Source organism: Procambarus clarkii, chromosome 12 (genome assembly GCF_040958095.1).
Source record: "Procambarus clarkii isolate CNS0578487 chromosome 12, FALCON_Pclarkii_2.0, whole genome shotgun sequence".
In the NCBI taxonomy this organism is placed as follows: domain Eukaryota; kingdom Metazoa; phylum Arthropoda; class Malacostraca; order Decapoda; family Cambaridae; genus Procambarus; species Procambarus clarkii.
This window is the reverse complement of record NC_091161.1, coordinates 50,327,352-50,342,351: the sequence shown is the minus strand read 5'-3', so window position 1 is coordinate 50,342,351 and position 15,000 is coordinate 50,327,352. Positions and strand designations below refer to the sequence as shown.

General features: G+C 49.6%; 1 long non-coding RNA gene across 1 annotated transcript in view; it reads right to left on the bottom strand.

Moving 5' to 3' along the window:
• LOC138363940 (uncharacterized) overlaps nucleotides 1-8,540 on the bottom strand; it is a 124,829-nt gene extending 116,289 nt beyond the window's left edge. The window contains exons 1-3 of the long non-coding RNA XR_011228279.1: nucleotides 8,407-8,540; nucleotides 6,842-6,951; nucleotides 1-10 (exon numbers count right to left, since the gene is read on the bottom strand). The exon at nucleotides 1-10 is cut by the window's left edge and continues 68 nt beyond it. This is a non-coding gene — a long non-coding RNA (uncharacterized lncRNA). The remainder of the gene's footprint in view (nucleotides 11-6,841; nucleotides 6,952-8,406) is intronic.
• Nucleotides 8,541-15,000: the final 6,460 nt, after the last annotated feature.

The following is a 15,000-nucleotide window of genomic DNA, read 5'->3' as shown; positions in this document are numbered from 1 at the left end:
AATCTCTTATCTGCAATGAAACAATACATATTATTGCACTTACCAAAACATGGATGAATGTAGAAAATAGAGAACTATTAGATGAATATCAAATAAATGGATTTAATCTATTTCACACAGATAGATACATTAGACAAGGAGAGGGAGTAGCCATATGTGTTAGGTAATATTTGAAATGTAGTCTCGAAAAGACTACATTTCAACAGAAACGTGTCACACACCAGTCACAAGACTGAACCTCATCGAGGCCAAACGTCTAAATGAGAGCATGAACGAGTAAGAAATAATACTTTAACACCTGGCATCATACACACAATGAATGTACCTGCAGACACACAACGAGCACTATTAACATAGCAAAGATTACTCCATAAAAAACCAGCGTTGAATGTAATGAAACGCCATTTTCTGGGTGAGTCCCGGAGGCTCCCCGGAGCTATCCCAGGCTGATATGCTAATGTCAGACTTTGGCATCAGTCATGTGTATGGAGTTCTTAGGCCTACCGGGGACCACGGCCAGAACCGGGCCCCCTCAGAGAGGCAAGGGGAGCAATGGCCTATAGAAGCCCCCGTGTAGTTGGAAGCATTCTATGTCTGCCATCGACCGGAACAGGCACCCAGAAAGGTAAGCGCCCCAAAACAAACCCCTATTCTGGTTAAAATTGCTACCTAATACCGAACTAGTGGATAGAACTCCCCAACCGAAAACAAGCAAATAGTGTGACGTCACACACTGCCGCGCCGCTGTCTGCGCAGCTCCCCCCTCCCCGGGAGGGGGAAGGGGGAGCCCCAGACCCCCCGCGCCGGCTACCCACACCTCAGTTCTTGAGGCTGGATGTCAAAAACGCGAAAAACCGCCGACCGGAGGGAGGGAGGGATGCCGGGGAGCCTCCGGGACTCACCCAGAAAATGGCGTTTCATTACATTCAACGCTGGTTTTCTGGGGGGAGCCCCGTCGGCTCCCCGGAGCTAACTACCCACAGACAGAAAAAGAGGGACTTACCCGGGAGGCGGTCGTCGCTCACCCCTCAACTCGAAGCCGAGACAACTGGCTGCAACCGCCGACCCAAAGCAACACAGGCCCGACGAGGGCCAGGGACATTCACAAGGTAACGAGCAGCCAGGACCCTGTTCGACCGCCAAAATCCCCGCGCCCGAATATCAGACCAAGACATATTCCCAAAGACGGCAGCAAGAGCCGCGAACTTACGAACGTCATGGGCACGGGGATAGACCGCAGGCTGGCTAGACCTAATAACCCTGCGGACGACCTGAGAGACCCGAACCCGCGAACAGGGAAGAAGGGAAACCGGATCAACCCACAGCGCGTCCCCGGACACAGAAGCTGTGGCGCGCAAATAACGGCGAAGCGCCGCAACCGGACACAAAACATGATGCACCCCCGGCCTGACCAACCAAGCATCAACCACCCATGGACCCCTCCGGAACGCAGCAGTCTCATTCTTCGCCAGAAAAGAAGGAGACGGCTGCAAACGAACAAAACTATCACCACGACCAAAAGAGCAGAAACCCCTGCGCCGGAGGAGAGCATGAAGCTCCCCTACCCGACCCCCAGAGGCCAAAGCCAACAAGAAAAGTGCCTTGGAAAAACAATCCTGGACCGAAGGGGCCACAACGAAACGAGGAGATGAAAGGAAAGCGAGCACTCTGTCCAAAGACCAGGACGGCTCAGGCGACGCATGAGCAGGCCGGAGGTGAAACAATGCACGAGACAGCTTGCGAAACGGCGCAGACGTAACATCGATACCGAAAGCAAGCTGAAGCGGCTCCGCCAGCGCCGCACGATACGAAGCGACAGTGTTAGGCATAAGATGACGGTCCTGAAACAACCACGAGAGGAAGGACAAGACCACCCGAACAGACAAGGAGCTAACACGACGAAGACGCAAAAAGAAACGGAAGGACCGCCAGGAAACTTCATACTGCCGCCGAGAAGAAGCCCTCAGGTGGGACACCAACAAGGAGGCCACCTGATCACCATAGAGATGATGATAGACTCGAGTCAAAAAAACCATACGCGAAGACTCGAGGAGAAGATCGAACCAGCTACGTGACGTACCGGCCCGATCTGCTGAAAGAGGCGGAGCCGCGGGAAAACCCTCGGGTTCGGACACCGAGCAACCAGCGCCTGAAACCAAGGCTGGGCCGGCCACCAAGGGGCCAGAAGGACAACTCTCCCCCGGTAAGTCTCTAAGCGAGTCAGGACCTGGAGCAACAGCCGAACTGGGGGAAAGAGGTACAGGAACCCCCACCTCGACCAGTCGAGCCGAAAGGCATCGACCCCGACGGCCTCGCAATCGGGGAAGGGCGCCGCATAAACGGGAAGACGCCGCGACCACGCCGACGCGAAGAGGTCCACTTCGGGGCGCCCGAACGTCTGGCAAAGCCAACGGAAGGACTCGTCGTCGACCGTCCACTCCGTGGAGAGGGGAACGAAGCGAGACAGGGCGTCGGCCAAGACGTTGGACACGCCCCGTACGTGAACCGCCAGGAGAGCCAAACCCCGAGAACTCAGCAGACGAGTCACCCGAAGCGACCAACCCCAAAGAGACAAGGACCGCATCGAACCCCCGCGGTTCAGGCAATGAACCACCGGAGAGCAGTCCGAATGGAGCCGAATCGTCGATCCGCGGGCCACCCGAATCCTCCCCAGAGCAAACCACACTGCCGCGAACTCCCGCACCGTACTGTGAGCTCGACGGAAGGACGGATCCCAACGCCCCTGGCCGGCCTGGTGAGCACTGGTCACAAAACCCCAGCCGAGAGACGACGCATCCGTGTACACATCGAGCGAGGGCTCGGGTAGGCGCCAAGGCACTGAACCCCGAAAAACCCGAAGAGGAAGCCGGTGACGCAGCAACCGACGCAAGTCCCCCGGGGGTCGAACTCTGCGATCGCGAGAGAGGCGGAAGGGGGAACCCCGAAGGAACCAGAACAGCCGTCGAAGCCAAACCCGACCCGGCGGGTAGACCACCATCGCGAAGTTCAGGCTCCCGCACAGCCCCTCGAGCAACCGCCGGGTGACCCGAGGGCCCTCCAGAAACAGACGAAGGCGGGACCGCAGCCGCAGGAGAGACTCCGGAGGGAGAGACAAGGAGGCGGTCGAGAGTCCCACACGAGACCCAGCCAAGTCCGAACCTGAGAGGGAACCAGATGGGACTTCCTCCAGTTCACCAAGAACCCGAACCCGGCGAGCTGGGAAAGAACCAAATCCCTGGCTAGCAAGCAAGCTGACTGGCTGGGAGCCCAAACCAGCCAGTCGTCGAGGTAGGCCAACACCCGAACACCTAGGAGACGCAAACGAGCCACCACAACCCGTGTAAGGCGTGTGAACACGCGAGGTGCCAGGTTCAACCCGAACGGGAGACAACGAAAGCGGTAACTCAGACGCCCCACTACAAAACCGAGCCAGTCCCTGAACCGCGGATGAATCGGGACATGCCAATAAGCGTCCCGGAGGTCCAGGGACACCATCCAAGCACCCGGCTCCAAGAGGAGCCGAACCTGAGACAGCGTAGTCATCCGAAAGGAGGGGCAATGAACCCAGGGGTTCAGACGGGACAAGTCCAGAATGAACCGCAGGTCCGCGCAGTCCCGTTTCGGAACCGGAAACAGACGGGAAACCCATCTGAGGGACGACGTCGTTTCGACGACGCCCAAGCGTACCCACTCCAAGACGACTCGACAGAGCGCAGGGGAAGAAGCCTGCCCCGCCAGCCCCGACCCCCCAAAGGGGGGAGGGGCCACCCAACGCCACCGCAGGCCGCGAGACACGACCCGAAAGGCCCACGAATCGTGGGACCAGGCGCGGGCGAACAGCGCAAGCCGCCCCCCCATCGCCCCGTCAAAGGGGCAAACCGCGAAAGGGCCGGCGACCCTTACGAGACCCAGAACCCCGCACAGCGCGAACACCGCGCCGACCAGACGAGGGAGGGTCCGCAGGAGGAGCCAACCCCAAACCTGACACCAGAGGCCTACCACGACGAGAGGAACCCCGAGCCCTGGCACGACCTTTCCGGGAAGACCCACCCCGGGACCCCCGGAAAACCAACAAGTCCGACATCGGACGACAAGCCGCCGACGCAGCCTGAATAAACTGCGCCACGGCCGACTCCCCAAACAGGAGAGGACAAAAAGGTGAAGAACGCCTAAGAGCCAGAGCCCAAGCAGATTCCACGGAGGAACCCAGCACCGCCTGCCGACACGCGAGACGGGAAGCATAGAACAGGGAAACCGCATCCCGCAAAATCGGCGTGAACAGCTTCAACAAGGCAGCCGACGAACGCGCAGCCGAGGACAAGGTGCCGGACCCCGGGACGGACCCAAGCGTCCCCACATCCTCCACGAGCCAATCCGAAGACAGCTCCAGGAGGGAAAAGAACCGCAAGGCCGAACACAAAAGGCCCCGAGCGCGCAAGTCCTCCGCCACGAGCGCCGCCGAAAGGGAGGGAACCTGCACATGGAGCTGAATAACGCCCACATCGCGGGGAAGGGCAGGGGCAAACAAGCACTCATTCAGGTACTCAAGTTCACCCCCCAGGAAAACCTGAAGCACCGTGGAAGCTTCCCGCCACTCCAGCGTGCGGGAACGACAGAAGGAATGCCAGGAATCCAGACCAAACAAGGGGCAGTCTGCTAGCCAGGATGACTCCGGAACCTCGTAACGGAGCCAGAAAGGGAACGAAGTCCCAAACCTGAACGTGGACGGATCCATTTCCGAGGCATAATCCGGGTCACGCAGGAGGTAAGCTGCAAAGGCCGCTCGCACCACACCAGGTTGGATGCGATAAGCCGAAAACCTCCGGAAGGACGGAACCGACGTACCCGGGGGAACACGGAACCGTACCCGGGGAGGGGCCGACACCAAATCCAACTCGTACGCAGAGGGGGGAAAGAAAACCCCACTCCTTGTAACAATAAGCCCCGCTCAGTGGGAAGAAAAACCCAGGCGGGGTCCAGCGGGGCCCAAGGCCCCCAAGTCAGCCCCTCCCCAGCCTCGAGGTCCGTCACCACAGGACCCGAGGCCGAGTCCTCTCCCCAAGCCCCGACCCCACAAGACAAGGACGGAGCAGCCGGAAAAGCTGGAGGAAGGGGGGCCCACTGGTCAGACCCTGAAGCTTCGGCCGGGAGACAAGACTCGAATGCCTCTGCCGCCCCCCCGGAAGGGGCAACCCCCGAAGCTGCCCGAGTCTCGAGATCAAGTAACCCCTGCTCCGACCCCGAAACCCTCAGACGCTTCGGGGCCGGAAGCAGGGGCGGGGGACCAGAACGAACAGAAGGGGAAGGACGAGGAGGTGCGGACTGAACCAGGATCGAAGCGACCCCCACCCCCAAGTCCGGGTCTCGAAAAGCAAAGCGGGGCAGCCCCGGGGCATCCGGGGAAGCAACCAACCGAGCGCGTTGCAACAGACGAAACCTAGACTGCAACGCACGTGCCGCCTGTACCCGAATAGAATCATCAGAGGATTGGGTAAATTGAGTCACAAGCAAGCAGCAACACTCACAGGACTCAGGGTCGAAAGTATCACCGACCCAACAGGCAGCGTGGCAGAGGCAAAAACAATGAGGGTCACCCTGAGACAAGGGGACCGAGCAACCCTCAAACTCGCACACAGCGAGTGGGGACTCCGGGGTCACATCCATCGGACCCACGCGCCCCCTAGGGGATTCCCAGGGTCCTGAGCGTTTACTTTAAGAGGACTCGCGCTCAGGTAGTCCCAGGCAGGGTGCTGCAAACCGGCGCCCAAAACTACCAAGCAAACTTCTAAAGCTGAACCCCAGGGACGTGTACACTCACGGGGACCTAGCAGGGGGCGCCACCGAGGAGAACAGTGGAAGGGCAAAAACAAACTGAATAAAATGACAGAACCCCCCACCAGGCAAAAACAAAAAGAAAAACAAAACCCCGCAAGAGGACAGCGAACCCCAAGGAACAGAGCCGGCCGCGATGTCGGGAATACAAGCTGAGCAGCACCCTGCGCCCCTACCAGTGCAAACTGCCTCTTACCTGCCGGTAACAAGGGAGAACAGAACACCCAAGAGCCCAACAGGCGGCCGAAAAACCGAAAGGTAAAACGGACCAGCAGAGGCAGACCCCGAGGAGCCTGTGGAAGGTGGCCCCAAGCCCCAAGGGCAGTACTTACAGGGCACCTAGGGAAGGCAGCCCTAGGCGCATGCAGCCCGAGTACTGAAGATAACTCCTGGCTCTCGCACCCACAAAACTAACACCACACTCAAAGCACAGTGCAGTAGCGACACCGGAGCCAGAGCACACGACCATCGCCTATAGCATCAGCCTCAAGAACTGAGGTGTGGGTAGCCGGCGCGGGGGGTCTGGGGCTCCCCCTTCCCCCTCCCGGGGAGGGGGGAGCTGCGCAGACAGCGGCGCGGCAGTGTGTGACGTCACACTAATTTGCTTGTTTTCGGTTGGGGAGTTCTATCCACTAGTTCGGTATTAGGTAGCAATTTTAACCAGAATAGGGGTTTGTTTTGGGGCGCTTACCTTTCTGGGTGCCTGTTCCGGTCGATGGCAGACATAGAATGCTTCCAACTACACGGGGGCTTCTATAGGCCATTGCTCCCCTTGCCTCTCTGAGGGGGCCCGGTTCTGGCCGTGGTCCCCGGTAGGCCTAAGAACTCCATACACATGACTGATGCCAAAGTCTGACATTAGCATATCAGCCTGGGATAGCTCCGGGGAGCCGACGGGGCTCCCCCCAGAAAAAAATCATTAAATATGATTGACAATGAGATGAAATAATGCACAGTATGTCAATTTTGTGAAATTTTTTCATTACTGAACTAGGTTTTCAATGCTTACATTTGTTATTCTTGGCATTCTTTGCTTCATATCTGAAGCTTCGTTTTAAGTTTCCACTTCAGACGTGTCTTCCGCAGCTATGCATCTCCGGTTTGCAGCATCAAAATCATCTGCAATAGCTGAATATAATTAATATATATCATAAATATATATCAGCGAGATATATATTTATCATTACCTAGTAGTAGTGAACACTAAGAAATAACATAAATCAGCTTTCTAAAGAGATGTTTAATAATACGACACACATGATTTGGAACTTTTAACTGGGTTAAGTACTTTGCACATAAGTCTCAAGGAGCCATTAGGAAACCCTGCTTGTGATTAAAATATTATGCTGTTTTTATATACTGTATGTGCAGCACAGTACCTCTCCTCTCAATACACCAGCACTGGCCCTCGCCTCTCAATACACCACCACTGGCCCTCGCCTCTCAATACACCACCACTGGCCCTCGCCTCTCAATACACCACCACTGGCCCTCGCCTCTCAATACACCACCACTGGCCCTCGCCTCTCAATACACCACCACTGGCCCTCGCCTCTCAATACACCACCACTGGCCCTCGCCTCTCAATACACCACCACTGGCCCTCGCCTCTCAATACACCACCACTGGCCCTCGCCTCTCAATACACCACCACTGGGCCTCGCCTCTCAATACACCACCACTGGCCCTCGCCTCTCAATACACCACCACTGGCCCTAGCCTCTCAATACACCACCACTGGCCCTAGCCTCTCAATACACCACCACTGGCCCTCGCCTCTCAATACACCACCATTGGCCCTCGCCTCTCAATACACCACCACTGGCCCTCGCCTCTCAATACACCACCACTGGCCCTCGCCTCTCAATACACCACCACTGGCCCTCGCCTCTCAATACACCACCACTGGCCCTCGCCTCTCAATACACCACCACTGGCCCTCGCCTCTCAATACACCACCACTGCCCCTCACCTCTCAATACACCACCACTGCCCCTCACCTCTCAATACACCACCACTGCCCCTCACTTCTCAATACACCACCACTGCCCCTCACCTCTCAATACACCACCACTGCCCCTCACCTCTCAATACACCACCACTGCTCCTCACCTCTCAATACACCACCACTGCCCCTCACCTCTCAATACACCACCACTGCCCCTCACCTCTCAATACACCACCACTGCCCCTCACCTCTCAATACACCACCACTGCCCCTCACTTCTCAATACACCACCACTGCCCCTCACCTCTCAATACACCACCACAGCCCCTCACCTCTCAATACACCACCACTGCCCCTCACCTCTCAATACACCACCACTGCCCCTCACCTCTCAATACACCACCACTGCCCCTCACTTCTCAATACACCACCACTGCCCCTCGCCTCTCAATACACCACCACTGCCCCTCACTTCTCAATACACCACCACTGCCCCTCACCTCTCAATACACAACCACTGCTCCTCACCTCTTAATACACCACCACAGCCCCTCACCTCTCAATACACCAGCACTATAGCCAGCAACAGAATCTAATAATATTATAAAATGTAAGTGTTTACTTACGATAATATTTGCGTGACTGCATGAAGTGTTTGTCTTCTTGCTGACTGCACGGACCACAAACTGACGGCTTTGTTGATGTTCCTGGCGGCGGATGACGCTGTGACGTCACAGGTGAGGGACGCTTTGCGCACTACTCAATCGTCGCTTGAACCCATCATAAATAGTTTTGTTATTTTTATTATTTTATTTTTATAAATTTTTTTACAAGAAGTTACAATGGAGGTTAACAGAGAATTTAAAAATAAGTTGAATTAACATTCTTGCAAAGCCACTAGCACGCATATGTTGTTGTTGTTAAAGATTTGCTACCTGGAACAAAAAGTTCCAAGTAACACGGGCTATGGAGAGCCCGTATATAGCACGCATAGCGTTTCGGGTAAGTCTTTAAACTAACAGTTTTTTTTTTTTGATAAATTAATAGTAAAATTGATAAAGAATGTTACCAGGTATTTTATAGCTTTTCTTTACAGGTACAGATAATTTTAAGTAAAATAATTACAGTAAAATCAACAAAAATGTTTACAGGTAATTTGAAGAAATATTGACACAAAAGCAGATCAGAATAATACACAATAAAGAAACAAGGATTACTAGATACATGAGAATAGCATTTCAGGGTTATACATTGGTTCACTGAAGCATAATATGAGGATCATTTCGAGGAAAAGTTTCAAGGAATAATGCAGTAGAAAATGCACTCAATACAACAACCATGATATCAAATGATATCTAAGATTACAATGTAAAAGTAATATGGCTTAGGTACAAGTATTGGGGGATTGAGTAGCACTAGATACAGTGTGAAGATAAAGCCCATGGTAGAAAACTATGAAGATGAAATTAGGTACTTTTTGGTTTTATTTTTGAATATGGCAAAAGTTGGACAGCTTTTCAAATCATTTGGGAGTAAGTTCCATAGACTAGGTCCCTTTATTTACATAGAGTGTTTACATAGATTAAGTTTGACTGAGGATATCAAAAAGATATTTATGTCTGGTGTGGTGGGCATGTGTTCTATTACATCTGTCCAGGAAGAGTTTCAGAACAGGGTTTGCACTTAGAAAAAGGGTTTTATAAACATAATTTACACAGGAGAATGTGTGAACTGAATTTATGTTTAGCATGTTTAGGGATTTAAACAGAGGAGCTGTGTGTTGTCTGAAAGTAGAGTTAGTTATTGTCCTGATAGCAGATTTTTGCTGGATGATGATGGGCCTGAGGTAGTTTGCAGAGGTTGAACCCCAAGCACAGCTACCATAAGTAAGATAGAGATAGATAAGTGCATAATAGAGTGAGAGGAGAGCAGAGTAGGGTACATAATATCTGATCTTAGAGAGTATACCAATTGTTTTAGAAACCTTTTTAGTTATGTGTTGTATATGGGTGCTGAAGTTGAGTCTCTTGTCTAAGTACAGGCCAAGGAACTTTCCATCATTTTTATTGCTAATGTTTACATTATCTATCTGAAGCTGAATTGCATTTGTTGATTTGCTTCCAAATAAGATGTAGTAGGTCTTTTCTATGTTTAGTGTGAGTTTGTTGGTTGACATCCACAAGTAGATTTTTTTTAATTAATTGTTTACAACCTTATTTAACATGAGTGGGTTGGGTCAAAGTAGATGAGTAGTATCATCAGCAAACAATATAGGTTTAAGTATGTTAGAGACATTTGCCCGAAACGCATTGCGTAATAGTGGCTTTAGGCATTGTATGTACTAGCTCTATCTATATATCAATCCATTAATGTAACATCACTTGTATGTATATACCTTACCTGAATAAACATCTGAATCTGAATCTGAATCTGACATTAGGGAGATCATTGATGTATATAAGAAACAGGAGGGTCCTAGGATGCTGCCCTGTGGCACCCATACAGTTATTGGTAGAGTGGGGGAGGTTATATCATTGATGGCTACATATTAGTGTCTGTTACTAAGATAGGATCGGATATAGTTCAGGGCAAGGCCACGGATTCCATATTGGTGGAGTTTAAGTAAGAGGTAGTTATGGTTAACAGAATCAAAAGCCTTTCTTAGGTCAATGAAGAGTCCAATTGGAAACTCACTTTTGTCGAGGGCTGAGAAGATTAAGTCAAGCAGACTAACAATACCATCATTGGTACTCTTTTCGGAGCGGAAGCCAAACTGACAAGGACTTAGTATATTGAATTTTATAAGGGAGTAGAGCTGTTTGTAAAAAAAAATTGAAATATTTTTGATAATATAGGTAGATTTGATATGGGTCTGTAATTATTTATGTCTGCCGTGTTACCTCCTTTATGAACTGGCGTTACTCTTGCTTTTTTAAGGATATCAGGGAAGGTATGACACACTAGGGATTTATTACAATACAATACAATACAATTTTATACAATTTTATTTAGGTAAGGTACATACATACAATAAATATTTACAAGGATTGTTTAACTTATAGGTATAGCTAGTACATACAATGCCTAAAGCCACTATTACGCAAAGCGTTTCGGGCATGATAAACTTAAATGACAAGCTTAATACTAATTGAGCATAATGAGTAGAATGAAAACAAGAAATGAAAACATAGATGAAAAAGCAGCACAAATACAATTATGTCGAAAAACAGCGCTCTTTAAAGAAAAAAACAGACATTGGTTGACAATAGAAGGGTAAGGTAGGTTACAGGGAATTTATTAGGTATAGCTTCGCTTTTAACTTAAACTGGTTGAGAGAGGTACAGTCTTTAACATGGTTGGGAAGGTCATTCCACATTCTGGGCCCCTTGATTTGTAGAGCATTTCTAGTTTGATTAAGTCGTACTCTAGGAATATCAAAACTGTATTTATTTCTGGTGTGATGCTCATGGGTTCTGATACAACCTTCTATGAAGCTTTTGAGATCAGGATTGGCATTATAGTTTAGCGTTTTATATATGTATAATACACATGAGAGAATGTGCAGTGACAATGTCTAACATATTCAGAGATTTAAGTAGGGGTACCGAGTGGTGTCTGGGGCCAGAATTGGATACTGTCCTAATAGCAGCTTTGTGTTGAGTAATTAGAGGACGTAAGTGATTTTGGGTAGTAGAGCCCCAAGCACAAATACCATAGTTGAGATATGGATAGATAAGGGAGTAATAGAGAGTCACCAGGGCAGGGCGTGGTACATAATATCTGATCTTAGAAAGAATGCCCACAGTTTTTGAAACTTTTTTTGATATGTTTAGAATGTGTCCCTGGAAATTAAGCTTGTGGTCAATGAGAATGCCAAGGAATTTGCCATCTAATTTGTTACAAATTTGGGTATTGTTTATTTTGAGATTTATTTGATTAGAGGATTTATTGCCAAACAGAATATAAAAGGTTTTGTCAATGTTAAGGGTGAGTTTGTTGGCAGTTAGCCACAGATGGACTTTATTTAGCTCAGTATTTACTGTGGCATTTAGAGCAAGGGGATCAGGACTGGAGTAAATGAAGGTTGTGTCGTCAGCAAATAGAATTGGTTTGAGGTGTTGGGAGGCATTTGGAAGGTCATTAATGTAGATGAGAAAGAGGAGAGGGCCAAGTATGCTGCCCTGGGGAACACCAATGTTGATGGGTAGGGTGGGAGAAATTGTATTATTCACAGAAACATATTGGAGCCTGTCAGTAAGGTAGGATTTGAGGTATTGTAGGGAGTGTCCTCTGACTCCATAATGATGTAATTTAAGAAGAAGGTTTTGGTGGTTGACATAAGGATAAAACACTCCTTGACATAAGAATGACAACAATCACTCACCTCTCACTGCGTCTTGCACGCTAATGACAACCAAACACTATCAACTCCCTACAAGTAATCCACCAGAACTTCCCTTCCACCTCTAGAAGTTCACTACCCTGATATCTTTAGGTTCTTCCGGGCTTCACTACTAGGATCCTCTGCAGCTCCTCCAGGCTGCTATCATGAAGTTTCCTTGAGCAACTACGGTGCTTCACCCTTCTGCTAGGGTCCTCCACTGCTCTCCTGGCTGCTACACCATGAAGTTTCCTCGAGCAACTATGGTGCTTCACCACCTCTACAGAAGCATGTGACACTCCTCTTCACTGCTTCTCCTCACAGCTCGAGGTCCTCTGCTCCACTACCTTGGAGTCTCATCAACTACTTCATCTGTGCTGGCTTCGAAGTTCTCAGCAACTTCTTCCCCAAAGACAAACCTGCAACGCATCGACACTCCAATAAAATGTTCCCCTTTAACACATAAACAAAAATAATCACACAATATGTTTGCCTCAAACCTCTATCTGTCCTCTACATACAGTGAGAGTGGACTTCCCCGATTTGGGCGCGTCCATACTCCACCTCGCCCGGCGGGCCTCCTCACTCAGGGAGGGTCCTTCACCGTCAGGAGCCGGGCTCCCTCAGTTGCCCGTCAGCGCTCAGAGGGGAAGGACGTCGCTCCGTGTTCCTCCCTCTCCACTCTCTTATTTCAGGCCTTCTGCCTTATTAAAACATGTCTAACTTATAAATAAACATCGCTACTGTCGCTGGGCACACAACCAACTACAAGCAATCACTATGAACTGGCTTAAATCGTGCTTACCACATATTGTCTAGTCGAGGGCGCTATCCCTCTGACAGAGCTTGGTCAGGGCGCTTCCACGGCCCACAATAATGCCTCTGGGCGATTTAATATCTGCTCGTCGACCAGGACTTGAGACCACAACGTTCCCAGCTCGATTCTACAGCTGGCACATCTGCATACTTCTCTTCTCTTCGAGATATATCACTAGGGGTTCCCTTCTGACGGGAGCTCAACGGAGCGTGGCTTTCCCCTGCGATGTCTGGCACTCAAGTGAGATCAAAGCCCCTCCAGAAGCGAGCCTCACGCCTCCAGCAAAATGTCCACATCTTCTAACCAGATTTTATCTGTTTTCTTCTTCACTGCCCATAATCTCAAATTGTTTATCATATCCAACCAGCTATTTTACATATGTGTTATCACCTCTATATATCTTAGACCTTCTGGTTAGGTCAGGCTTGATCGAATAATTCTTAAAGGGGAGACTCGTTTTTCGGCTACCTGGGATCATAACAATATATATATATATAAATATATATATATATAAATATACATATAAATATATATATATATATATATATATATATATATATATATATATATATATATATATATATATATATATATATATATATATGACTGAAAACTCACACCCCTGAAGGGACTCGAACCCATACTCCCAGGAGCAACGCTACTGGTAACTACAGGGTGCCTTAATCCGCTTGACCATCACGGCCGGACAAAAGGAAGTGATAGCCGAAGCTATTTGAACCACTTCCCCGCCGGCAACTCGGATGGTAATCTTGGGCATAGCATTTTTTCAAATCACCTCATTCTTTGGGGCACACGTGAGGAACACAAATGCAAACAAGCCTGAATGGTCCCCAGGACTATATGCTACTGAAAACTCACACCCCAGAAGTGACTCGAACCCATACTCCCAGGAGCAACGCTACTGGTAACTACAGGGCGCCTTAATCCGCTTGACCATCACGGCCGGACAAAAGGAAGTGATAGCCGAAGCTATTTGAACCACTTCCCCGCCGGCAACTCGGATGGTAATCTTGGGCATAGCATTTTATCAAATCACCTCATTCTTTGGGGCACACGTGAGGAACACAAATGCAAACAAGCCTGAATGGTCCCCAGGACTATATGCGACTGAAAACTCACACCCAGAAGTGACTCGAACCCATACTCCCAGGAGCAACGCTACTGGTAACCACAGGGCGCCTTAATCCGCCTTAAACCGAGTCACTTCTGGGGTGTGAGTTTTCAGTCGCATATAGTCCTGGGGACCAGTTTTGTCAATGTTAAGGGTGAGTTTGTTGGCAGTTAGCCACAGATGGACTTTATTTAGCTCAGTATTTACTGTGGCATTTAGAGCAAGGGGATCAGGACTGGAGTAAATGAAGGTTGTGTCATCAGCAAATAGAATTGGTTTGAGGTGTTGGGAGGCATTTGGAAGGTCATTAATGTAGATGAGAAAGAGGAGAGGGCCAAGTATGCTGCCCTGGGGAACACCAATGTTGATGGGTAGGGTGGGAGAAATTGTATTATTCACAGAAACATATTGGAGCCTGTCAGTAAGGTAGGATTTGAGGTATTGTAGGGAGTGTCCTCTGACTCCATAATGATGTAATTTAAGAAGAAGGTTTTGGTGGTTGACAGTATCAAAAGCTTTACGCAGGTCCACAAACAACCCAACAGGGAACTCATTTTTATCAAGAGCTGTATGAATCGAGTTAAGCATACTAATAAGTGCATCGTTAGTGCTTTTTTTGGGTCTGAAGCCATATTGGCAAGGGCTAAGTATATTGAGTTTGGCTAGATATGAGTAAAGCTGCTTATAGATTAGTTTTTCAAAAATTTTTGACAAGTTTGGCAGGATAGATATAGGTCTGTAGTTGTTAACATCTGTGAGATCACCACATTTGTGGACAGGCGTTACTCTCGCTTTTTTTTAGAATATCTGGGAGGGTTTGGAGTTCAAGTGACTTGTTGAAGAGCAAAGCAATAGCAGGGGCTAAAGATCTGGAGGCTTTTTTGTAAATT